This window comes from Symphalangus syndactylus, chromosome 6 (genome assembly GCF_028878055.3).
Source record: "Symphalangus syndactylus isolate Jambi chromosome 6, NHGRI_mSymSyn1-v2.1_pri, whole genome shotgun sequence".
NCBI lineage: Eukaryota > Metazoa > Chordata > Mammalia > Primates > Hylobatidae > Symphalangus > Symphalangus syndactylus.
The window spans coordinates 9232958-9257898 of NC_072428.2; the positions used below are offsets into that span (position 1 = coordinate 9232958).

Sequence of the window (24941 nt, forward strand, 5' to 3'; positions counted from 1 at the left end):
AAGCAGGAATTTTCCCAGCACTGTTCTGTTGTCTCTACCCACACATTGGATTCACCTTTCCTCTACTTTTCATAGTGAAATCGGTTTCTGAGGTTAGCAGAGGACCTTTACAAAAGTTATGCAGAGAAACTTTCTATCCATCGAAGGAATCCCTTCTACAGCATCCTGGGCAGGCAGCGTCTGCCTCTTTCCTCAGGTGGAGGTGACCTGTTTAATTGGCAAAAGCCCCTCTACTGGAGTTCAAAGGGAAGGTAGTTTTATGTAGATTCCCCATTTTAAAGCTATACACTGTTTTTCTCTCATCATAAAAGAGCAATTGTACACCGGGCACGGTGGCTCACGCCTGTAATCCCAGCACTTTGGGAGGCCGAGGTGGATCACCTGAAGTTAGGAGTTTGATACCAGCCTGGCCAACATGGTGAAACCCTGTCTCTACTAAAAATACAAAAATTAGTCAGGACTGGTGGTGGGTACCTGTAGTCCCAGCTACTCAGGCAGCTGAGGCAGGAGAATCGCTTGAACCTGGGAGGCAAAGGTTGCAGTGAGTCGAGATTGCGCCACTGCACTCCAGCCTGGGCGACAGAGCGAGACTCTATCTCAAAAAAAAAAAAAAAAAAAAATAGCAGTTGTAATCAGAAAAATTCCCAAATGTTTTTCAGTAGCCTGTTTATCTCCATTTAAGTCATGCTTGTCAGTCATGACAAGAAAAATAATTCTTTAAAGGAATTATGTCATGCCTGAACCCTAGAACTTTGAAAAGATAATGCCATATTTGGAACAAGCTAGTCCTTTAACAGGTGGGAGGGAAGAGATGATGATAAATGCTATATTGAGTTTAAAGTACTTTACAATGTGCTTAACAAGAGGAGATGATTTTGAGCTAAAGAATATCAAAACAGGCCTCAAAAATACTTCTAAGGCAAAATCAGAAGCCAGGTAGGCAAGTTGTTTTGTGTTTTTGTGGTGCATTTTGCAAATGCTTTTGTCATTGTTTCTAGAGTAGGTATATCTATACAAAAGTGAGCTTGGGGTTCAAAAATAATATTTTGGGTCTTGCTGTTTTGTTTTGTTTGAGATGGAGTCTCGCTCTGTTGCCCAGGCTAGAGTGTAGTGATGTGATCTCGGCTCACTGCGACCTCTGCCTCCCATTCAGGCAATTCTCCTACCTCAGTCCCCAGAGTAGCTGGGACTACAGGCGCCCGCCACCACGCCTGGCTAATGCTTTGTATTTTTCGTAGAGATGGGGTTTCACCATGTTAGCCAGGATGGTCTCTATCTCCTAACCATGTGATCTGCCCATCTTGGCCTCCCAAAGTGCTGGGATTACAGGCGTGAGCCACCGCGACTGGCCTGTTTGTTTATTTTATTTTATTTTATTTTTTTGAGACAGAGTCTTGCTGTGTCGCCTAAGCTGGAGTGCAGTGGCGCAATCTCAGCTCACTGCAACCTCCACCTCCTGGGTTCAAGTGATTCTTATGCCGCAGGGTTTTTGTATTTTTAGTAGAGATGGGGTTTCACCAAGTTGGCCAGGCTGGTCTCAAACTCCTGACCTCGGGGAATCCATCCACCTCAGCCTCCCAAAGTGTTGGGATTACAGGCGTGAGCTACCATGCCGGGCTTTTTGTTTTGAGACTTGGTCTTCCTTTGTCGCCCAGGCTTGGAGTGCAATGGCATGATTGTGGCTCCCTGTAGCCTTGACCTCATGGGCTCAAGCAATCCTCCCGCCTCAACCTCTCAAGTAGCTGGCGCTACAGGCACATGCCACCATGCCTGGCTAATTTTTTCCATTTTTGTAGAGACAGGGTCCCCCTGTATTGCCCAGGCTGGTCTTAAACTCCTGGTCTCAAGCAATCTTCCCGCCTCGGCCTCCCAAATTACTGGGATTACAGGCATGAGCCACTGTACCCAGCCTTCTTCCTCTTGTTGAAGTCTGGTCCTCTCTCCCAGTTTTCATGTCTCACAGTCATCCTTTTGTCTCTGATACCGCTTCTTAATTCTTTTTTTTTTTTGAGACGGAGTCTCGCTCTGTCACCCAGGCTGGAGTGCAGTGGCGCAGTCTCGGCTCACTGCAAACTCCGCCTCCTGGGTTCACGCCATTCTCCTGCCTCAGCCTCTCCGAGTAGCTGGGACTACAGGCACCCGCCACCACGCCCGGCTAATTTTTTGTATTTTTAGTAGAGACGGGGTTTCGCCGTGGTCTCGATCTCCTGACCTCGTGATCTGCCCGCCTCGGCCTCCCAAAGTGCTGGGATTACAAGCGTGAGCCACCGCACCCGGCCCACCGCTTCTTAATTCTAAACAGCTATATTCTATGAGCTGCTACCAAAGAGAGAGAAACATCATCCTCTCTAGACTGCCATGGAGTCAGTGCCACATTTACCAAACTGTCTGATCTGTGACTATGTCCTCTTTTGACTGGGCCCACATTAAAGCATGTCCCAAACGCTATCTTGATATATGTCCTCAGTAGCAATCTTGTTTTTTAAGCCTCCCTTTACAGGTTGATTCACAGTGGGAGAGAGCCATGTTCAGAATTTTTTTCTGATAGCCTGAATTCTCTTCTTGTCTTTCATGTCTTTGCTTCTATTTATGTTCTTTGTACCTCTTCTTCCTTGAACTTGCATCTTCTGCATAGTTGACTCTATTATATCATCTTTGGGGCTGCAGAATAAAATGTGGAAGATTTTAAAGTTAAGGTTCCCAGAATAATGTTGTCGCCCACATTGCACATATGTCACATTTTGAGTTTACTAGTTAAGCCTCTAAATATGCACTTTATATACAATATGTGCAGTGCGATGCTTTAGGTTGCCATGAGAACCTAAAAATTTTAGGCTTAAATGGTTCGGTAACAGACACTTTAAAATTATCTTAGATGAAGGCTAATTTTTTCTTTTATATACTCTTTACAAACTGAGGCATAAGGCAATAGCTGTTCTCATATAGTACTTCTGCTGACAGGATGGGTGGCTTCTTTGTTTGCCTACCTGTTATCAGTCCCCTTCATTCCAGTCTTTCATACTCTGGTGTCGTGTCCCCTGCCCAAGTATTTGTCTTTTTTTTTTTTTTTTTGAGACAGAGTCTTATCTTGTTGCTCAGGCTGGAGAGCAGTGGCGTGATCTTGGCTCACTGCAAGCTCCGCCTCCCAGGTTTAAGCAGTTCTCCTGCCTCAGCCTCCCCAGTAGCTGGGATTACAGGTGCCTGCCCTGCCTCAGCCTCCCCAGTAGCTGGGATTACAGGTGCCTGCCCTGCCTCAGCCTCCCCAGTAGCTGGGATTAAAGGTGCCTGCCACCACGCCCAGCTAATTTTTTTTTTTTTTCTGAGTCGGAGTCTCGCTCTGTTGCCCAGGCTGGAGTGCAGTGACAGGATCTCGGCTCACTGCAACCTCCGCTTCCTGGGTTTAAGTGATTCTCCTGCCTCAGCCTCCCGAGTGGCTGGGACTACAGGCGTGTGCCACCACGCCAGCTAATTTTTGTATTTTTAGTAGAGACAGGGTTTGCCATGTTGGCCAGGCTGCTCTCGAACTCCTGGCCTCATGTGATCTGCTCGCCTCGGCCTCCCAACGTGCTCGGATTACCAGCGTGAGCCAGCATGCCTGGCCACTAATTTTTATATTTTTAGTAGAGATGGGGTTTCGCCATGTTACCCGGGCTGGTCTCGAACTTCTGACCTCCAGTGATCCACCTGCCTCAGCCTCCCAAAGTGCTGGGAGCCACTGCCCCCGGCCTTGTCTCCTACTTTCTTTGCTCCAAGGTAGGATTAGAAGTAGAAACTGGAGCCAGGAGCTATAGTCCCAGCTACCCAGGAGGCTGAGGTGGGATAATTACTTGAACCTGAGAGGCAGAGGTTGCAGTGAGCTGAGATTGTGCCACTGCACTCCAGCCTGAGCTACAGAGCAAGACTCTGTCTCAAAAAAAAAAAAAAAAAAAGTTAAAGTGGGTGAGGTGGCACACATCTGTACTCAGTTCCAGATACTTGGGAGGCTGAAATGAGAGGATCACTCCAGCCCAGGAGGTTGAGGCTGCAGTGAGCTGTGATCCTGCCACTGGACTCTAGCCTGGGAGACAGATACAAAAGTAAAAGCTGGAAGCTTTACCTTTTTTTTTTTTTGAGGCAGGGTCTCACTGTGTTGGTCTGGCTGGAGTGCAGTGGCGTGATCATAGCTCACTGCAGCCTTGAGCTCCTGGAATCAAAATGATCCTCCTGCCTCAGCCTTCTGAGTAGCTGGGACCACAAGCAGGCGCCATCATGCCTGGCTAATTTTTGTGGCTTTTGTTTTTTTGTGGAGGTGGGGGTCTCACTGTATTGCTCAGACTGGTCTCAAACTCTTGGCCTCAAGTGATACCTCTGTCTCGACCTCCCAATTTTTATTTTTATTTTTTTAAGAGACAGGATCTTGCTGTTTTCCAGGCTGGAGTGCAGTGGCACAGTCGTAGCTCACTGCAGCCTCAAACTCCTGGCCTCAATGAACAGTCCTCCCACCTCAGCCTCCCAAAGTGCTTGTATTACAGGTGTGAGCCACTGTGCCTGGCCAAACTTTAACTTTTTAAAAAAATGTGAGATGGAATAGCTGTATATTGTTGTCTTGAGTCCTTAAACTGAAAATCTGGTAAAAGTTGTGAATCCACTTCCTTATAAATGCATACAGAGGTAGAGTTTTACATATAGTATAAGGAAGTTTTTTGAATTCATGAAATGTCAGTGGGCCATAGATATGGACCCCTGATCTAGTCCAATCCCGTATTTCTCTTGAGGAAATAAGGGAGGAGAGCTGACATATCAAAGGCCATACTTTACGTGTTTATAGTCATTTTGATTTTTTTTTTTTTTTTTTTTGAGACGGAGTCTCGCCTGTCGCCCAGGCTGGAGTGCAGTAGCACTGATTTTGAGGTTATACTTGGAGCAATTCCTCTTCATGTACACAACTGTGGTGTATTGTTGTGTGATTTTTGGGGGGAGGTGTGGGGGGATGGGGGACAGAGTTTCACTCTTGTCACCCAGGCCAGAGTGCAATGGTGCGATCCTGGCTCACTGCAACCTCCGCCTCTCGGGTTCAACCAATTCTCCTGTCTCAGCCTCCGGAGTAGCTGGGATTACAGGCACGCACCACTACGCCCAGCTAATTTTTGTATTTTTAGTGGAGATGGGGTTTCACCATGTTGGCCAGGCTGGTCTTGAACTCCTCACCTCAGGTGATCCACCCGCCTTGGCCTCCCAAAGTGCTGAGGTTACAGACATGAGCCACCACACCTGGCCTGCTTTGTGTTCTGTATTTTTACTTAATTGCCTTCACACAAGTATTTTTAGTAGAGTACATACAGGTAATTAAAGCTGTGATCTTAAACACGAAAAAAGCATATTAATTCACAGTAAACTACTCTTTGGGAAGTCAAAGTTGCTATAATAGGACTGCTCAGATTCTTAAAAAATTAAGTACAGTATATACAATGAAGCCAGTATATGCAATGAATAAGCCAGTATATACAATGAAGAGGCTTGATTTTTTTTTTAAGTTTTGTAGAGACAGGGTCTATGTTGCCCAGGGTGTACTTGAACTCCTGGTCTCAAGTGATCCTCTCCCTTGACCTCTCAAAGTGCTGGGATTACAGGGGTGAAACACTGCATCTGGCCCAGTTAAGAGGCTTTTACTTAAGAGGCTTTTACTTAATTTTTTTTATTTTTTGAGGCAGGGTCTCACTTTGTCACCCAAGCTGGAGTGCGGTGGCACGATCACGGCTAACTGCAGTCTTGATCTCCTGGGCTCAAGGAATCTTCCCACCTCAGCCCCCTGAGTAGCTGGGACTACAGGCACGTGCCACCATGGCCGGCTAATTTTTTACTTCTTTCTGTAGAGACGAGGTCTCCTTATGTTAAGTGTTAAGAGGCTTTTAATAACATGTTGAATACTTGCATGTCTGTTTTATGGGACATGAATGTGCCTCTACTGCTGGAATCCTGCTATGTACCTCAGTAATGGATAGGAGCTAGGCAGTGCTTTTTTCTTTGGAGCTTTTTTTTTTTTTTTTTTTAGACAGAGTTTTGCTCTTGTCGCCCAGGCTGGAGTGCAGTGGCACAATCTCAGCTGACTGCAACCTCTGCCTCCTGGGTTCAAGTGATTCTCCTGCCTCAGCCTCCTGAGTAGCTGGGATTACAGGCACGCGCCACCACGCCCAGCTAATTTTTGTATTTTTAATAGAGACAGGGTTTCACCTTGTTGGCCAGGCTGGTCTCGAACTCCTAACCTCAGGTGATCTGTCTTGGTCGCAGGCATGAGCCACCACTGCCCGGCCTGGAACTCCTTTTGATGACTGGTTAACTTAGTAGTGTTTTATAATCAAGGATCTCATAGTTATATCAGCATAAACATTTCTAGTTCCACCATTTTATTTCCCTGTGACAGGGTTTTTGTTTTTTTTTCTTAATAGTGGTTTAAAATTTATTCAACAGGCTAGGCAGAAATGTCTCAGATGGAAGAACGTTTTCCTGAAAGTGTTATATGAGAAATGTTACAGTGGATGCTGAGTTATGGTCTGAATTTATTTTTATCTTACTTTAGAATATATTTTCTCTAAAGTAGGCAAAAACTATAATTTTGCTTCCATAAGCAGTGTGGTATTAATCTCATACTATGAAACATTTTAGGTTGAAACCACAGACTCAGAATTTCAGAAATGGAGGGATCTTAGAAATCATCTTGTTCAAATCCTGTATTCTTCACATTTAAGATACCGCAGGTGCCTTTTTTTTTTTCTTCCTTGAGACGGAGTTTCGCTCTTGTTACCCAAGCTGGAGTGCGATGGCACAATCTTGGCTCACTGCAACCTCCACTTCCCAGATTCAAGCGATTCTCCTGCCTCAGCCACCCCAGTAGCTGGGATTACAGGCATGCACCACCACACCTGGCTAATATGGTATTTTTAGTAGAGATGGGGTTTCTCCCTGTTGGTCAGGCTGGTCTCGAACTCTGGACCTCAGGTGATCTGCCCACCTTGGCCTCCGAAAGTGCTGGGATTACAGACGTGAGCCACCACTCCTGGCGTGCAGGTGCCCTTAATGAGCGTTCTGGTAGGTGGGATAAGCAAGAAAGTCTAGGTCTGTCTGTCTGTTCTCAGTCTCTCTTCTCTCTTTTCTTTCTTCCTTTGTTTGTTTGTTTGTTTGTGGATGGAGACGGGTTCTCGCCACATTGCCCAGGCTGGTCTCAAACTCCTGGGCTCAAGTAGTCCACCCACCTCGGCCTCCCAAAGTGCTGAGATTACACATGTAAGCTATCAAGGCCAGCCTCTCTTCTCTTAATGTGTATAGCATTTATAGTTTGTACCCCACGCTTTAGTGCAGTAGTCATGTACTGTCTGCCTTTATTATTATCTCTTGTTAATCTCATCTAGGAACTAGATTGGAAGTCACTGACAGTATGGTTTTGATTTGTGCTGTAGCCCCTATGATACTGAATCAGTACATAACCAGGCTGGGCTTGGCGGCTCACGCCAGTAATCCCAGCAGTTTGGCAAGCCGAAGTGGGTGGATCACTTGTACCTAGGAGTTTGAGACCCGCCTGGGCAGCATGGTGAAACCCCATCTCTATAAGGGTGGAATAAAATTACATAGGTGGTATGCACTAACTACTTCAGTAAGGGCTGAAGAATAGAATCATTTGAGCCAATCAGCCATGCATTTCTTATTGTTGGAAAGTTCACTCTGGTCAGCAGTTAAGCTTTTCACATACTTCACATTGAAGTGAATCTAAATGAATTGTTCTAAGTAAAATAATTTTTGGAACACAAATATTTGGCTTCTGGTTATATAAGCCATCATCCTGAGACATAGATTTTAAAAATTATATTAGAGTTTATTTTAACTTGTATCAACCAGAAAATAAAAAAGAGCTGAAAACATACACAGTTGGAATGAGACCTTCATTCTGAAAGCAGCAAGGAGCTAGTGAAAGTTAACATCGTTCACTCGAATGGAGAATAACCTTTTTTTGCATGTTAAATTTTAGGATTTAAATGATAAATTGAGCCTCACCACTACTGCTGATCTGGTAAGAATCTGACCTAGTAAAGGTTTTCAAATGTCTTTTCCATTTCCCCTGGCTGAGGGATTCTTGGTGTCAGTGACTGAAATTATTTGGAAGTTCCTCGACTGAAATAGAATATCTCAAACCTTACTTCAAGTACCAGCCTGTGTGTTTCTGTTTTTTGTCTGGAGCATGTGAACAGAATGCATGTGTGTGAGATAATTGGGCTTTCACTAATGGCCCCCTTTCAGCAACCATGTATGGGTAAAGCTGTTCAGTTCCCTGCTCCTCCCTCTCTGAGCACGGAGCAGAATCTGTTCTGCTGAAGCTGCTGTTCCACTTTTTAGCTTTCTATATTTGTACAGCAACAGCAGGAGCAGCCCACTAGCCAGGCCGTGTGGCCACCCTTTGGCACCCGCACCAGCTCAGACCTGCTCAGGATTCAGCCAGGGCACACAGCTTGTGTTCTTACGTGCGTCCATCTGTCTGTCTGTGTGCGTTTCTGTGGAGGACTGAGGTTTTCAAGTGAAAGAGGTGACTTGTCTGTCTTTGTTGTTTTGCTGTGTTTAGGTTTGTCAGTTGTAAATTGTAGAGAATGCTTCAGGATGTTAGGGATGGGGTGAGGAGACGAGATTTGTATTTAACAAAATCTTGGCGAGAGGGTACCAAACAGGGAAATGTGATGTCAGAAGTGGTCTTTGGGTTCCGTTAGAAACATACCTTGTTGAAGTAGTAGTGTTTTTTTTTCCTCTTTGTTTTGTTACAGGTCACAAAGATCAGCTCTTGGGGTAATACTGAATTCCTTTCCTGGCACACAAATTTTTTGACATAAAATTTGAGTATAAAAAGATGGAGGCACCTCCACCCCTTTAAGAAATGATTTAGTGCACATCTTGGAAGAGTGCGGTAGGGGTTAAGCGTGGTGACTTCCCTCTCTGCCAGGAAAGGAACTGTGGGGAATGCCCTGTTGCTTTGGGCCCCACAGCAACCTATGCTGTTTGCGCTGTTCGAGTGCTTTGTAAAGTTTGGCCTTACAGAGGTCTTGTAATGCCTTTTGGTGTCGTGTCTATTTAAGGAATAGCAGAAGACATGACATGTAGACAAATTTCGGGTTATTTTCAGAAGATACTGGGTTTGTTACTGTATCTTAAAAGGACACTTTCTTGGTTGGTTATGAGATATTCTAATTAAACAGAGATGAATTCCTTACTCCTGGTCAGTTTAAGTCTAAATTCAAGTTTGTTGCTTTGTTTTACAGTTTCCTTTCACTCCCCTCCCCCATCCCCTCATGAGTCATAAGCATGCAGTGTTGGGAATAGAACTTGTCAGCTGAGTGGGGATGAGACAGTTCTCTGCACATACTATTTGTAACTGTAGTCAATGAGGAGAGGAAAGGATGTTATTAAATGCTGGAGAAACACCTTGATTGAGGCAGCTTCTTCTGTGGCTGTGTAGTATGGATGCAGAGTTCTGTGTGACTATACACTGATGTCTTCTGGCTCTGAATCACTTAGGGATCTCTTCTGCACCTTGTCCATTGTACGTTTTGGATGCTTATTTGTTTAGGGTCTAGGACCTGGTGCTTAGCCTCTCCTGGATTCTGTATATTTACTGACGTTCTAAAATTCTTTTGAGTGTGTCATTATATCTGCTTCATCTTCTCTTTCTTGGCTATTCTTAGTGCGCATCTCATTTTACTGTCCTAATGTTTTCCCATTTACACTATGAATCATTGTGCACCGTATGTAGAGCCTGTCGTTGGAGATTAAAATCAGTGGCAGCTCTTTGATTTTACAGCTCAGCCTCAGTAAGTGACACTCTGATTAGCACACCTATATTCTAGCTTTCTTTTTGTTCTTGGCCTTTTTTAAAATTTATAACTTCCCTGGTCTCATTTTATTAGTTTATATTTTTCCAGTGTGTCCATTTTGAAAGCTTCACGAAAAAAAAAATTTTTTTTGGTTTGATGAAAGGAATGAATAAATGTTTATACATGAATAAGTGCTCTCAGAACAAGTGGTTTGGTAATCCATAATGAAGATATACTGGCCTCTAACAGGCCCAGTTGGAGGTGCAAGATCTGTCAGCCTATTGCTGCCAGAATTCTTACCTATTCATTTCCCCCTCCTGCTAGGAAATATTTTGGAATAATCTCAGGTACCCAATTTTTTTTAAATAAATGAAGCCTATTTTATTACTTCAAGTTTGCTTTTTTTTGGAGACGGAGTCTCGCTCTGTCACCCAGGCTGGAGTGCAGTGGCACGAACTCGGCTCACTGCAGCCCCCTCCTCCCAGGTTCAAGCAATTCTCCTGCCTCAGCCTCCAAGTAGCTGTGACTACAGGCGCCCGCCACCACACCTGGCTAATTTTTGTATTTTAGTAGAGATGGGGTTTCACCACATTGGCCACGCTGGTCTTGAACTCCTGACCTCAGGTGATCCACCCACCTTGGCCCCCTGAAGTGCTGGGATTACAGGCCTGAGCCACTGTGCCTGGCGTTGTTTTGTTTTGTTTTGTTTCGTTTCGTTTTTTTTGTTTGTTTGTTTGTTTGTTTGTTTTTTTGAGACGGAGTCTCGCTCTGTCGCCCAGGCTGGAGTGCAGTGGCGCAATCTCAGCTCACTGCAACCTCTGCCTCCCGGGTTCTCCTGACTCAGCCTCCGGAGTAGTAGCTGGGACTTCAGATGCCCACCACCATGCCCAGCTAATTTTTGTATTTTTAGTAGAGATGGGGTTTCACCGTGTTGGCCAGGCTGGTCTCCAACTCCTGATCTCAGATCCACCTGCCTTGGCCTCCCAAAGTGCTGGGGTTACAGGCTTGAGCACCATGCCCGGCCTACTTCAAGTGTTAATGATAAAAAAAATTTCAGCCGGGCAAGGTGGCTCACACCTGTAATCCTAGCACTTTGGGAGGCCGAGGCAGGCGGATCACCTGAGGTTGGGAGTTCAAGACCAGCCTGACCAACATGGAGAAACCCCGTCTGTACTAAAAATACAAAAAAAATTAGCCAGGCTTGGTGGCAGTAATCCCAGCTACTCGGGAGGCTGAGGCAGGAGAATCTCTCGAATCTGGGAGATGGAGGTTGCGATGAGCTGAGATCATGCCATTGCACTCCAGCCTGGGCAACAAGAGCGAAACCTGTCTAAAAAAAAAAAAAAAAAAATTAGCATAGCTGTTGCATTTTAAAAAGTGAAACTACATACTATGTTTCTAGCTCAGTAAACAGATGAACCTGTTGTCTTTGAGTAACATAACAATTGAGCGTTGTACAGTACATCTTAAGATCAGGTACTTTATTTTGAAGAGATAGAATCATCGTGTAACAGACTGAAATTTTTTGGGACTCATTCTTTTCCACCATAGACACCAAGCTTAGTTCCCAGAATAATAATAGTAGGAAATGTTTATTGAGCACTTTCTTTGTGTCAGGCACTATTCTTTTTTTTTTTTTTTTTTTTTTTGAGACGGAGTCTCGCTCTGTCGCCCAGGATGGAGTGCAGTGGCGCAATCTTGGCTCACTGCAAGCTCCGCCTCCCAGGTTCACTCCATTCTCCTGCCTCAGCCTCTCCGAGTAGCTGGGACTACAGGCGCCCGCCACCACGCCCGGCTAATTTTTTGTATTTTTAGTAGAGACGGGGTTTCACTGTGGTCTCGATCTCCTGACCTCGTGATCCGCCCGCCTCGGCCTCCCAAAGTGCTGGGATTACAAGCGTGAGCCACCGCGCCCGGCCCGTGTCAGGCACTATTCTAAATGCTTTACATATATAAATAATTTAATTCTAACAGATATCCTGTAAGGTAGATACTGTTTCTGTAACCACTTTGTGTATGAAGAAACAGAGGTATTTATGAAGAAGTTAAACAATTTCCCCAGTTACCTGGCTAGCAAGCAGCAAAATTGGGATTAGAAAGCAGTGGTATGACTCTAGAGTCTAGGTATAGGGTACATTGTGGGTTTGTAGTAAATATTTGTCTATTTTATTAGCACACTTTATTTGAGATTATTAAATTATGAATCAATCTAAACCCATTTTTATTTTAGAATTTCCTTATGAAAATAACTATATGATATTGGTTTTGCAGATCACCATCAACTGTACTAGTTCATTTATTTTTTTTTTTTTTTTTTTTTTTTTGTTTTTGTTTTTTTTTTTTTTTGAGACGGAGTCTTGCCCTGTCGCCCAGGCTGGAGTGCAGTGGCGCGATCTCGGCTCACTGCAAGCTCCGCCCGCTGGGTTCACGCCATTCTCCTGCCTCAGCCTCCCGAGTAGCTGGGAATACAGGCGCCCGCCACTACGCCCGGCTAATTTTTTTTTTTTGTATATTTAGTAGAGACAGGGTTTCACCGTGTTAGCCAGGATGGTCTCGATCTCCTGACCTCGTGATCCACCCACCTCGGCCTCCCAAAGTGCTGGGATTACAGGCGTGAGCCACCGCGCCCGGCCTAGTTCATTTATTTTTTATTTTTGGAGACGGAGTCTTGCTCTGTCGCCCAGGCTGGAGTGCAGTGGCGCGATCTCGGCTCACTGCAAGCTCCGCCTCCTGGGTTCACGCCATTCTCCTGCCTCAGCCTCCTGAGTAGCTGGGACTACAGGCGCCCGCCACCACGCCCGGCTAATTTTTTTGTATTTTTAGTAGAGACGGGGTTTCACTGTATTAGCCAGGATGGTCTCGGTCTCCTAACTTCGTGATCCGCCCATCTTGGCCTCCCAAAGTGCTGGGATTACAGGCATGAACCACAATGCCCGGCCCTCTAATTCATTTATTGACGGTAAAGAACAGCAAGCCAAGTAACAAGTTTGTGAAACATCTCTAAAATTACTAGTTTATCTCCACTAGTACCAGACTATTTACTGAAGATATTGAAAGCAGAATTAATTTTAGCCTTTTTTGGGGGGTGGGGGTGGGGCGTGAGAAGAGATTGGTTCTCACTGTCACCCAGGCTGGAGGGCAGTGGCGCGATCTTGGCTCACCACAACCTCTGCACCTAGGGTCGATCCTCCCACCTCAGCCTCCTGAGTGGCTGGGACTACAGGCACATGCCGCCATGCCCAGTTAATTTTTTTGTATTTTTTGGGTAGAGGTAGGGTTTTGCCGTGTTGGCCAGGCTGGTCTTGAACTCCTGAGCTCAAGTGATTTGCCCACCTCGGCTTCCCAACGTGCTGGGGTTACACATGAGCCACAGTGCCCGGCCCGCTTCTTTACCTCGTTTCCTGCACCGCATATCTTCCGGAGATGCCCTTACAAGGGGCGCATGGGAAGGGAGAACCAGCAAGTTTTGCCATATCCATAAACTTAAAATCTGTGTGAGAGTGACAGGAAAACACAGAGAAGTCTGTTCAAAAGAAATGATGATGAGGGAATTATTAGTAGGCCATGTAATTCAGTGGAGGGTAGCAAAAAATGTATTATACCATGGACAGTGTGATGAAATGGCACAAAAATTTGATTTAGACAGGGAAATAAGAATCAGCTCTCCTGAGATTTTTAAGTCTTTCACATTTATGGTAACATTTTCCCTTAGATAGATGCTGTCCCATGTTTCTTGTTCCTAGTGCAAGTCGTTATTTTCTGAATAAAACCATTAACTCCTTAAGGACAGGGATTGGGCCTTTTTTTGGTACCCTCCTTAGTTCTGGGTATATAGTAGATGTTTTCTAAAAATGTAGTTGCTTTTTTGATTGATAGATCTCCTGGCTTTTTTTTTAAGAACTTGTTTTTGTAAAAATGAAATCAAAGCACTGACAAGTTAAATTTTGTGGAACAGTTAAGATTTTTTTAGGAGTGATTTGAAGGATGTGACAGATGATTTAAGTGGGTATTTAAATGTGAGAAGCACTCCTTTTTTTTTTTTTTTGAGACAGAGTCTCGCTCTGTTGCCCAGGCTGGAGTGCAGTGGCGCGATCTCAGCTCACTACAAGCTCCGCCTCCCGGGTTCATGCCATTCTCCTGCCTCAGCCTCCCGAGTAGTGGGGACTACAGGCGCCTGCCACCACACCCGGCTAATTTTTTTGTATTTTCAGTAGAGACAAGGTTTCACCGTGTTAGCCAGGATGGTCTCGATCTCCTGACCTCGTGATCCACCCGCCTTGGCCTCCCAAAGTGCAAGTGCAGGGATTACAGGCATGAGCCACCACGCCCGGCGAGAAGCACCTTTAGGAGCACAATTGCAGAGTGATGAAAGCATGATAATTGAAGTACCTTATTTATTTATTTATTTATTTATTTATTTATTTAGAGATGGAGTCTCGCTTTGTCGCACAGGCTGGAGTGCAGTGGCGTGATCTCAGCTCACTGCAACCTCTGCCTCCCGGTTCAAGTGATTCTCCTGCCTCAGCTTCCCAAGTAGCTGGGATTACAGGTTCCTGCCACCACACCGGGCCAATTTGTTTGTATTTTTAGTAGAGATGGGGTTTCACCTTGTTGGCCAGGCTGGTCTCAAACTCCTGACCTCAAGTGATCCACCTGCCTCGGCCTCCCAAAATGCTGGGATTACAGGCCAGCCAAAGTAACTTTTTAAAAAAAGTGATAATAGAACAGAATTTGTGCTAGGGCTGTGCGTCCTTTAGGGTGAATCAAGCTTTGCTGAACATATTCCCTGATTGGCTGAAGCAGAGGTACAAAATTTGCATTTTCTGGCCTATAACCTAACTGTCTCAGGAAGTGTGTCTACAGAAGTAGTTTCTGGTTTCTCTAGTTTTATAGAATTAAGAATTTAAGAACGGAAAGAAAATAAAGTTTCCTGCTTTTCAACAGAACAGGGCAAAGCTCCTGAAACAAGACCATATGGAAGCATCCTGCATGAGTGCCCGTGTGTTTGATGGTGAGGTTGGGGCAGATGGTACAGGCAGGGTTCTTGGCTGCTTGGTCAAGGATTTTGGAGACGATAGAAGTTAGGTGGCTAGTGCTAAGGAAAGACTGTTGTATGTTGTGTGTGTTGGGCCTGTCTGCCTAAGAGGTGGAGCAGCCTCACAGAGAGGAAGGAAATTGATGTGTTTGGTAGGGTAGAGGTAAGATAAGAAAAGAGCAGGGGAGATGCAGAGTTGGAATGATAAAGCTTGCAATTGCATCTAAACCTCCCCCTGAGATAAGGGAGAGGGAGACAAGATATTACAGTGCGATAAATAAGATTCCAGATCCCTGGTGTCTTCTGTTCTCTAGAGCCTTCAAGTAAGATACTGCAGGGACTGTAGGGTTTTTCTGTTTAAACTTGAAGCTCTTTTGATTCCTTTTTGAGATACAAGCCAAAAGCTGTATTTATAGAACTTGTTTTGACATATTATCTCACCCTGTCCCTTGCCTTTACTGGAATCCAGCTAATGTTGCACTTTGCCTTGGCAGGAAAGGTTGATTGAAGAAAATGTATAGATATACAGCTGAGTGATTGAAAATAGCTTCAGACTTTGTAAAAGGCCATACATGAGGTTTGAGGTCCCAGCTGCATGAACGTTTGAGTTGCTGGGATCATTTAAAGTGGTGTGATGTAATTATGATATACTGCTGGATCACCTGGACAATGACAGTTTCCACACACAAGTTTCAGGCAAAGCAGGAAAAAAATACAAAACCAAAATGCTGTTTTGGAAAAGAGTATGAGTTGAGGTTTTTCTTTACTTTGTGCTTTATAGTTCCATGAGTTTTCCTTTTTTTAAGTGGTAGGAATGGACTTAGGGGTTGCAAGGGGAAGTGGACAAGGGGATATGGCGTCTGCAGGCTAGGTTGCTGTGCTCCAAAAGCTCGAGTTTTCTTTAAAAAAATTTCAGTAGGCCGGGCACAGTGGCTCATGCCTGTAATCCTAGCACTTCAGGTCGATCACCTAAGGTCAGGAGTTCGAGACCAGCTTGGCCAACATGGTGAAACCCCGTCTCTACTAAAAATACAAAAAAGTAGCTGGGTGTGGTGGCAGGTGCCTATAATCCCAGCTGCTTGGGAGGCTGAGGCAGTAGAATTGCTTGAACCCGGGAAGCGGAGGTTGCAGTGAGCCAATATTGCACCATTGCACTCTAGCCTGGGCAACAAGAGCATAACTTTGTCTCAAAAAAAAAAAAAAAAAAAATTCTGTAGAATAGGTAACGTGTTCACATGTAAACATTTCAACCACTGTTCCACCTCTACAACTACTGTTAGCAATTATTTCTTTATCCATCCAGAGATACTCTGTTCATATACAAGCCATGTGTAATTCCTTTCTTATTATATGAATACGTTTTGATCAGTTAGCTGCCGTACTTTCTTTAATAGCTACATAGTGTTGTGTTGTATGGCTATACTGTATTTAATAGCCTTCAATTAATGGGCATATGTTTTCAGATTTTGCTGATATGAACAGTGTTCTTATGAATGCCCCTTTGCATACTTTGTATACATCAGATACAAGATTATTTGTAAGCTATATTTCTAGAACTGGGATTGCTGAATTCAAAGGGCATATCTTTTTTTTTTTTTTTTTTTTTTTCTGATTGCTTTTTTTAGACAGGCTCTCTCTCAGTTGTCCAGGCTGGAGTGCAGTGGCATGATCACAGTTCGCTGCAGCCCTGACCTCCTGGGCTCAAGTGATTCTCCCGCCTCAGCTTCCCAAGTAACTGGGACTACAGGCACGCACCACCACACCCAGCTAATTTTTAAATTTTTTTGTAGAGATAAGTCTCACTATATTGCCTGGGTTGGTCTGGAACTTGTGGGCTCAAGCAGGCCTCCTCCCAAAGTGCTGAGATTATAAGTGTGAGCCACTGTGCTCAGCTCAGTTTTCAATATTGATGAGATACTATCCCCTTTTATATTTTGCAAGTGATATTATCCATTGAAAAATATTAGTGAGCTGGGCGTGGTGGCTCATGTCTGTAATCCCAGCACTTGGGGACACTGAGGCAAGTGGATCACCTGAGGTGGTTCAAAACCAGCCTGGCCAACATGGTGAAACCTTGTCTCTACTAAAAAAATACAAAAATTAGCCAGGCTTGGTGGCTTGGGCCTGTAGTCCCAGCTACTGGGGAGGCTGAGGCAGGAGAATTGCTTGCAACTGGGAGTTGGAGGTTGCAGTGAGCCAAGATCATGCCACTGCACTCCAGCCTAGGCAACAGAGTGAGACTCTGTCTAAAAAAAAAAAAAAAAAAAAGTATTATTATTAATGGAGATGGAGAGGCCTAATAATTGCAATGTCAGTCAAGCAGTTACCCTAAAGAGTTGATAGAATAAACATAGGATCTGCAATACCTGGAAGATTTAAGAAACTGTTTTGAGATGAGCTTAATTATCGGCTGTGGCAACCATTATTGCTGTTATTGCTGGAGAAGAGGCAAGTTGCCTAGAGGAGATGGAAGCAGCTGCTCCCCTTCCTTTTAAACTAAATTTGGGGGAATTTGGTGATACTAGCTAAACCTGCAAGTCATCTCTATTTTACTTTCAGTGTATTAGAGCATTACTTTCACTCACTTATGATCTTGACCAATTCAGAAAACATTTGTGGTTCATGGGCCATTCAGTCCTTTTCTTTCTCTCTTTATTTTTATTTTTTATTTTGAGACAGAGTCTCGCTCTATCACCCAGGCTGGAGTGCAGTGACGTGATCTCAGCTCACCTCCCGGGTTCAAGCAGTTCTTCCTGCCGTAGCCTCCCAAGTAGCTGAGATTACAGGCGCCTGCCACCACGCCCGGCTAATTTTTGTATTTTTAGTAGAGATAGGGTTTCACCATGTTGAACCCAGGAGGCAGAGGTTGCAGGGAGCCAAGATTGCACCACTGCCCTCTAGCCTGGGTGACAGAACGAGACTCTATCTAAAAAAAATAAATAATAAAGAGAGGTAAAGTAATATTTTGAGTTTCCCAATAAAAAGCATCTTACAAGCTGCCTTATTTTACCAAATACAGCACTGTGACTCAAGAAAGTCGAAGTCCCAGTGGTTGGTTGTGGAACCCAGGTCTCTTAATCCCTCATCTTCCCTTTAGTTCTTTCATCTGAAAAATGGGAATGAAAATGCTGAACAAACTCCTTTGAGCACTCAGAAAAATAATTATAGTCCTTTCCAAAGGTTATGTATTATAATGACTCTGCAAGAGACATCAAGATTATAAGGTGATTTTAAAAGTAACTCTGACAGTGCTTGAGAAAAAAATTAGTCACATTCTGCCTACATGGTACTAACATATGGTGCAGCCCTGATGAGCTGCACAAGTGGGCTGAAATCAAAATGCAGTTGGAAAGAGGAGCAGTAGTGACTCACTAGATGAGACAGATTTGGCCTCATGGCAGGGCAGTGAAACTAAGAAGGAACTGTGGCCTTAGAACATGCCAAATTTGAGCAAGTGATCATGAATATTATGGAAAGGTTGAATGACTGAGCCTTTGGGTTTGAATTAGGTACTTTGTCTGGTGTCACAGTCCTTGTAGCTAGCACCCTCCCTTGGTGGGTTCAGAGCTCCCACTTCCTCCACCTCCCTCACTTCTGTGTATTATTTCTGTGTATCATTCCCTGTGCCTTTGAAGGTGGAAGCCACCAGGCAGATACCTAACACTGATGTGCCTGGAACATTGGGTTCAAACTGCAATGATAGGTAGAAGCGTTAGTAATTCTGCCCAGAGAAAGCTGTGCGTTAGCTTAGCTACCATATGTAAATTGCTACTGCTGCATTCAGCAATTTGTTGTCCATTGTTGACAGTACTGCCATGGGAAAGAAACAGGAACTACAGAAAGAATTAGATTCCTCCTCCCACCTCCCAGCTCTCACCACAGTAGGAAGCTGTTTGGGGAGCAGAGAGGAAATACGGAGGATTTGAGAGTTACATCCAGTGTGTGGGCATTTGGGGAGGAAATAGGAAAAGAGATTTTTAAAATTATTAATTTATTTTTTGAAACAAGGTCTTGCTCTGTCACCCAGACTGGAGTGCAGTGGCACGATCATGGCTCACTGCAGCCTCAGACTTCTGGACTTAAGCAATCCTTCTACCTCAGCATCCAGATTTGGGCTACAGGCGTGTGCCGCCATGCCTGTCTGATTTTTTTTTTTTTTTTTTTCCGTAGAGGTGGGGTCTTGCTATGTTGCCGAGGCTGGTCTCAAACTCCTGGACGCTAGAGATGTTCCTGCCTTGGCCTCCCAAAGTGCTGGGATTACAGGCATGAGCCATCATGCCTGGCCAAAAAGAGATTTGTAAAAATGTTTTTTGCATGCTCTGTTTGCCTCATCTGAGTGCCTCTAAAATAGAGTGCCTCTCAGGTGAGACGACCTCTGGTTTAGGTGCCTATGCACTCGTGGAAAGATCATATAACTAAATGGGAGGTGAGCTAGATTAGGGAGGAAGGAGGAGAATAAAGAGCCCACTCCCATCCAACTTTCGTCTACTACTCTTTTTGTATGATTTCTGAGGATTTAATAATTATGTTTTATGGAATAGTTGTTCTATTTATTGGTTGTGAATATGCAAGGATGCTATTGGCAGAGTCAAGCTTTAGGCCATTTGTGGCTTTGATCCTTTAATAATGGCTGCTTACGAGAAAATGTTCGTCATTGTTAGGTGCAAAAAAGTAGGTTGTGCAGTATGATACTTAGCATAATATTGAATTTGAAAATTCTGTGTATTTGAGGCCAGGCATGGTGGCTCATACCTGTAATCCCAGCACTTTGGGAGGCCAAGGTGAGCCCATCACTTGAGGTCAAGAGTTCAAGACCAGCCTGGCCAACATGCTGAAACCCTGTCTGTACTAAAAAATACAAAAATCAGCTGGGCATGGTAGTGCACGCCTGTAGTCCCAGCTACTTGGGAGGCTGAGGCAGGAGAATTGCTTGAACCCGGGAGGCAGAGGCTGCAGTGAGCTGAGATCATGCCACTGCACTCCAGCCTGGGCAACAGAACAAGACTCCATCTGGAGGGGAGAAAAAAAAAGGAAAATTTTGTGTATTTGAGTGTTTGTACATTTTATTGTATGCATGGAAGAAATCCTGGTAGAAGATAAACCAAAATATGGTTATAAGTATAATTAATTAATTAAAGTTAGGGAAATGGAAAAATTAAAATAGGAAGGAATAATTACGAAATATTTTGTTTAAAAAAAAAAAAAAGGGTGGCCGGGCGCAGTGGCTCACGCCTATAATCCCAGCACTTTGGGAGGCCGAGGTGGGCGGATCACAAGGTCAGGAGATCGAGACCATTCTGGCTAACACGGTGAAACCCCATCTCTACTAAAAATACAAAAAATTAGTCGGGCGTGGTGACTGGTGCCTGTAGTCCCAGCTACTCGGAAGGCTGAGGCAGGAGAATGGCATGAACCCGGGAGGCGGAGCTTGCAGTGAGCTGAGATCGCACCACTGCACTCCAGCCTGGGTGACAGAGCGAGAGTCTGTCTCAAAAAAAAAAAAAAGGGGGTGCTGCCCACCATGTTGCTTTTACAGTACCTGCAATTTCAAGGGGGAAAACCCCCAAAAAACTAGGAAGTGCAAGTATGTCTCAATTCAGGAAAGTTCATAGAAACTTTACAAATTACACCAGATAAACTGGGGAATTAAGTTCAACAATTGAAGGTCTGATATGTGTTACTTTTATTCAGGTGTTCTGTGGATGTGAATATAAATGAGAAAGTCAGTTGAAACAGTTCACTAACAACATTTTGAAATGAGATTAAAATCACTAACAACATTGTAAATGAGGTGAATCGTATGTGATGTGGACTAGATAGCTGTTTAAAAACTTGTTTAGAGAAAATACAATTATAGTTTTAGATGACTTAGTGTTAGTCTAGATTAATCTAGTCCCATCCTCTAGGTATTGGAAGTCCAAGAGGGGACCATTCTAAGAATGGTTGTGAACCCCTTATAGAATCTGATGAAAGCTGTGGATTTTGTCTTCAGGAAATCTCACTTGTCCATTTTCACACAGTTTAGCATAAAGTTTAGTCTGAAGTTTAGCCTAAAGCATTGTTGGGTTTACAGGCCTCCAGCTCCTGAGAGGTCTGCTTCCCACTTGATCCTTTTATGTGATTACTTGGCTCTCTGGGGCATGAGAGTAGGTGAACATGGAGTTTTCCAAAGCAGGGGGCCTAACTTACTTATTGAGCTAGGCATGTAACAGGAAGAAAGAAGTAAAGGGCATTGCAAGCTGACTAAAAAGTAATACTTTAAAGAGAATATACTTTTCCCAAGTTATTTCTATTATTTGTCTTTTTTCTCTTTTCCACTTAAAAGTTTGGGCAGGATGCGGAGGCTCACATCTGTAATCCCAACACTTTGGGAGGCTGAGGCAGGCGGATTATTTGAGGTCAGGAGTTCGAGACAGCCTGGCTAACATGGCCAGACTCTGTCTCTACTGAAAATACAAAAAAATTAGCCGGGCAGAGTGATCCCTCATCTCTAAAAAAAAAAAAAAAGAAAGTCCGGGCACGGTGGCTCATGCCTGTAATTCCAGCACTCAGCACTTTGGGAGGCCAAGGCAGGTGGATCATGAGGTCAGGAGATCAGGACTATCCTGGCTAATAAAGTGAAACCCTGTCTCTACTAAAAATACAAAAAAATTAGCCAGGCTTGGTGGCGAGCGCCTGTAGTCCCAGCTACGCAGGAGGTTGAGGCAGGAGAATTGTTTGAACCCGGGAGGCGGAGGTTGCAGTGAGCAGAGATCATGCTGCTGCACTCCAGCCTCGGCCACAGAGCGGGACTCCCATCTCAAAACAAAACAAAACAAAAAACCAGGCACAGTGGCTCACTCCTGTAATCCTAGCTTACTCTGGGAGGCCAAGGAGGGTGGATTGCCTAAGCTCAGGAGTTCAAGACCAGCTTTGGCAACGTGGGGAAACCCTGTTTCTGCTGAAAATACAAAACATTAGCTGGGCCTGCTGGCTTGTGCCTGTAGTCCTAGCTGCTTGGGAGGCTGAGACACGAGAAACACTTGAACCCAAGGAGGCAGAGGTTGCAGTGAGTCGAGATCATGCCACTTCACTTCAGCCTGGACAACAGAGAGAGACTGTCTCAAAAAAAAAAAAAAAAAAAAAAAAGGTCAGACTCAACGTTATGGCCCTTAGCATTTAAACAGACCTTTCTGTGGGTTATGTGCACGAGCTTCCTTGGAGACAATTTTTAACCTGAAGCAGCCTTCTTAGCCCGGATCTCTGTGATCTTGAGGAGTCATTTCATCTCTTTGTATCTTTTCTCTTTTTTTTTTTTTTTTTTTTTTTTTTTTTTTTGAGACAGAGTCTCGCTGTCACCCAGGCTGGAGTGCAGTGGCGTGATCTCGGGTCACTGCAGGCTCCGCCCCCCCGGGGTTCACGCCATTCTCCTGCCTCAGCCTCCCGAGTAGCTGGGACTACAGGCGCCCGCCACCTCGCCCGGCTAATTTTTTGTATTTTTAGTAGAGACGGGGTTTCACTGTGTTAGCCAGGATGGTCTCGATCTCCTGACCTCGTGATCCGCCCGCCTCTGCCTCCCAAAGTGCTGGGATTACAGGCGTGAGCCACCGCGCCCGGCTGTATCTTTTCTCATCTGCAAAGTGGAGATAGCGTACGTATGAGGATTAAATGTAAAGCACCCAAAACAGGTCATAGTGTATGGTAAATGCTCAAAAATGTTAGCTCTTACTTAATGCCACTTTACAAATGTCTAGACATTTCTGTTTACTTTTAGGTGATAAGGGTTTACAAACTTTAAATGCCATATTCCATCAATTTAAAGATGCACATTTATTGCCACTGATGGTATGTTAAATACATTGATTCTAAAGATAGAAAAATTTATTGCTCAAAAAACCATTCATGTCAAAGCCAGATATAATATTGGTGAATTATCTATTGTTTTGAATTATTTCATCTCGTTCTCATATTTCCCGAGAGATTACCTCATATTTCCCAAGAGGTTATCCTGAGGGCCAAGAGATTATCCTGAGGGCCAAGAGAGACTGATAGTTGGGGCCTGCCTCTCCCTCCTCTATCTTTGACCTGAACAGCCTGACTTCCATGTTTAGGAGAAAAACACTTCTGCTTTTAAGATCGTTTAAAAACCTCTAATCTGGATAGTTGTTAAATTATTTTTTTGTTTTGTTTTTTGAGACAATCTTGCTCTGTTGCCTAGGCTGGAGTGCAGTGGTGCCATCACAGCTCACTGCAGCCTCGACCTCTGGGCTCAAGCAATCCCCCCACCTCAGCCTTCCGAGTAGCTGGGACTACAGACACATGTCACCATGCCCAGCTATTTTTTTTTTTTCTTTTTGGGTAGAAACAGGGTTTCACGATGTTGCCCAGGCTGGTCTCAAACTTGTGGGCTCAAGCAGTCCTCTCACCGGAGCTTCCCAGAGTGTTGGGGTTATAGGTATGAGCCACTGTACCCAGCTAAGTTCTTTTTCTTTCTGGCTAAATTCTTTATTAGCTCCCTGTCTCATATCAAAAAAGTTTTTCAAGGAATTTTAAGGTTGCTTACTAACAATTGTTAGTAAGAGTGAGTTGGCCAGATGCGGGGGCTTGCACCTGTAATCCCAGCACTTTGTGAGGCCAAGGGGGGTGGATCGCTTTAGCCCAGGAGTTCAAGACCAGCCTGGGTAACATGGCAAAACCCCATCTCTACAAAAAATACAAAAATTAGCCAGGCGTGGTGGTACACACCTGTAGTTCAAGCTACTTGGGAAGCCGTGGTGGGAGGATTGCTTTGAGCCCAGGAGGCAGAGGTTGCAGTGAGCCGAGATGACACCACTGCATTCCAGCCTGGGCAACAGAACGAGACCGTCAAAAAAAAAAAAAAAAAAACAGTGAGTCTTAATGAGGCCAAGTTCATGGGTTTAGGACTTACGTATGTTATTGAGCATCATTGTGCCACAGGCGCTTGTCTCTGGAGTTGTGATCTAGCACGTGCTATGTAAGAGCTGCTGCTGGTGACTGAGTCAGCGTCAGTCATCCTGGGAAAGACAGTGCTTTGTCATTTACTCAGCATACAAGCTGTATAGGCCAGTGGAAAACACCAAGAATAAAGAGCTTATTACCTTGCCTATTCTAAGAAAGGCTTTTAGAGGATCTGAGAGCCTTTTCTGTCAGTCAAGAACAATTAAAAAACTTTATGAGGTTGTATTTTAAGTGTCTTTAAACATTTATCGCAGGCAGATAATATTGGAACTCTCAGCTAGCTTGCCCTTCATCTTGCTCTCGCCACTCTCCCTACTTCCTTACTTTTTTTTTTTTTTTTTTGAGACAGTATCTCACCCTGTTGCCCAGGCTGGAATGCAGTGGCGCGATCTCGGCTCACTGCAACCTCCGCTTCCCGAGTTCAAGTGATTCTTATGCCTTAGCCTCCCAAGTAGCTGGGATTACAGGTGCACGCCACCATGTCCGGCTTTTTTTTTTTTTTTGAGACACCACACCCAGCTAATTTTTGTATTTTTAGTAGAGACGGGGTTTCACCATATTGGCCAGACTGGTCTCGAACTCCTGACCTCAAGTGACGCGCTCCCCCCCCCCCCCGGCCTCCCAAGGTGCTAGGATTATAGGCGTGAGCCACTGCGTCCGGCCTAATGTTTGTATTTTTAGTAGAGACGGTGTTTTCTCACATTGGCCAGGCTGATCTGGAACTCCTGGCCTTAAGTGATCCACCTGCCTCGGCCTCCCAAATTGCTGGGATTATAGGCATGAGCCACCACACCTGGCTGTTCCCTACATTTTTTTTTTTTGCTCTTTTTTTCCCTTTAGCCTTATTTTGGAGTAGGGTCGGGGGACAAGGTCTCACTGTGTGGCCTAAGTTGGAGTGCAGTGGTGCCAGCGTAGCTCTCTACAGCCTCAATCTTCCAGGCTCAAGCAGTGCTCCTGCCTTAGCCTTCCAAGTTGCTAGGACTACAGGTGTGCACAGTCACACCCAGCCCCCCTCTTAGCTTTTTTACTCCGCTTTAGAACCACCTGGTTCTAAAGTTCTCTTTAGAACTTCCTGGTTCTTGCATTGTGATAGAGAAAGGTAGAGATAATGTTAATAGAAA

General features: G+C 44.5%; 1 protein-coding gene and 1 long non-coding RNA gene across 28 annotated transcripts in view; one reads left to right on the top strand and one right to left on the bottom strand.

The window, feature by feature from the left end:
• CELF1 (CUGBP Elav-like family member 1) overlaps nucleotides 1-24941 on the top strand; it is a 91373-nt gene that overhangs the window by 22655 nt on the left and 43777 nt on the right. The gene's annotated exons all lie outside the window — the stretch shown is intronic.
• LOC129484149 (uncharacterized) lies at nucleotides 1995-24822 on the bottom strand. Of its 2 annotated transcripts, XR_008658358.2 has the most exons (3): nucleotides 24688-24822; nucleotides 22031-22139; nucleotides 1995-2661 (listed from the first exon to the last, which is right to left on the bottom strand). It is a non-coding gene; the product is annotated as an uncharacterized lncRNA (long non-coding RNA). The 2 variants fall into 2 exon arrangements; XR_010121271.1 differs by lacking the exon at nucleotides 24688-24822 and having other exon boundaries at nucleotides 22031-22444.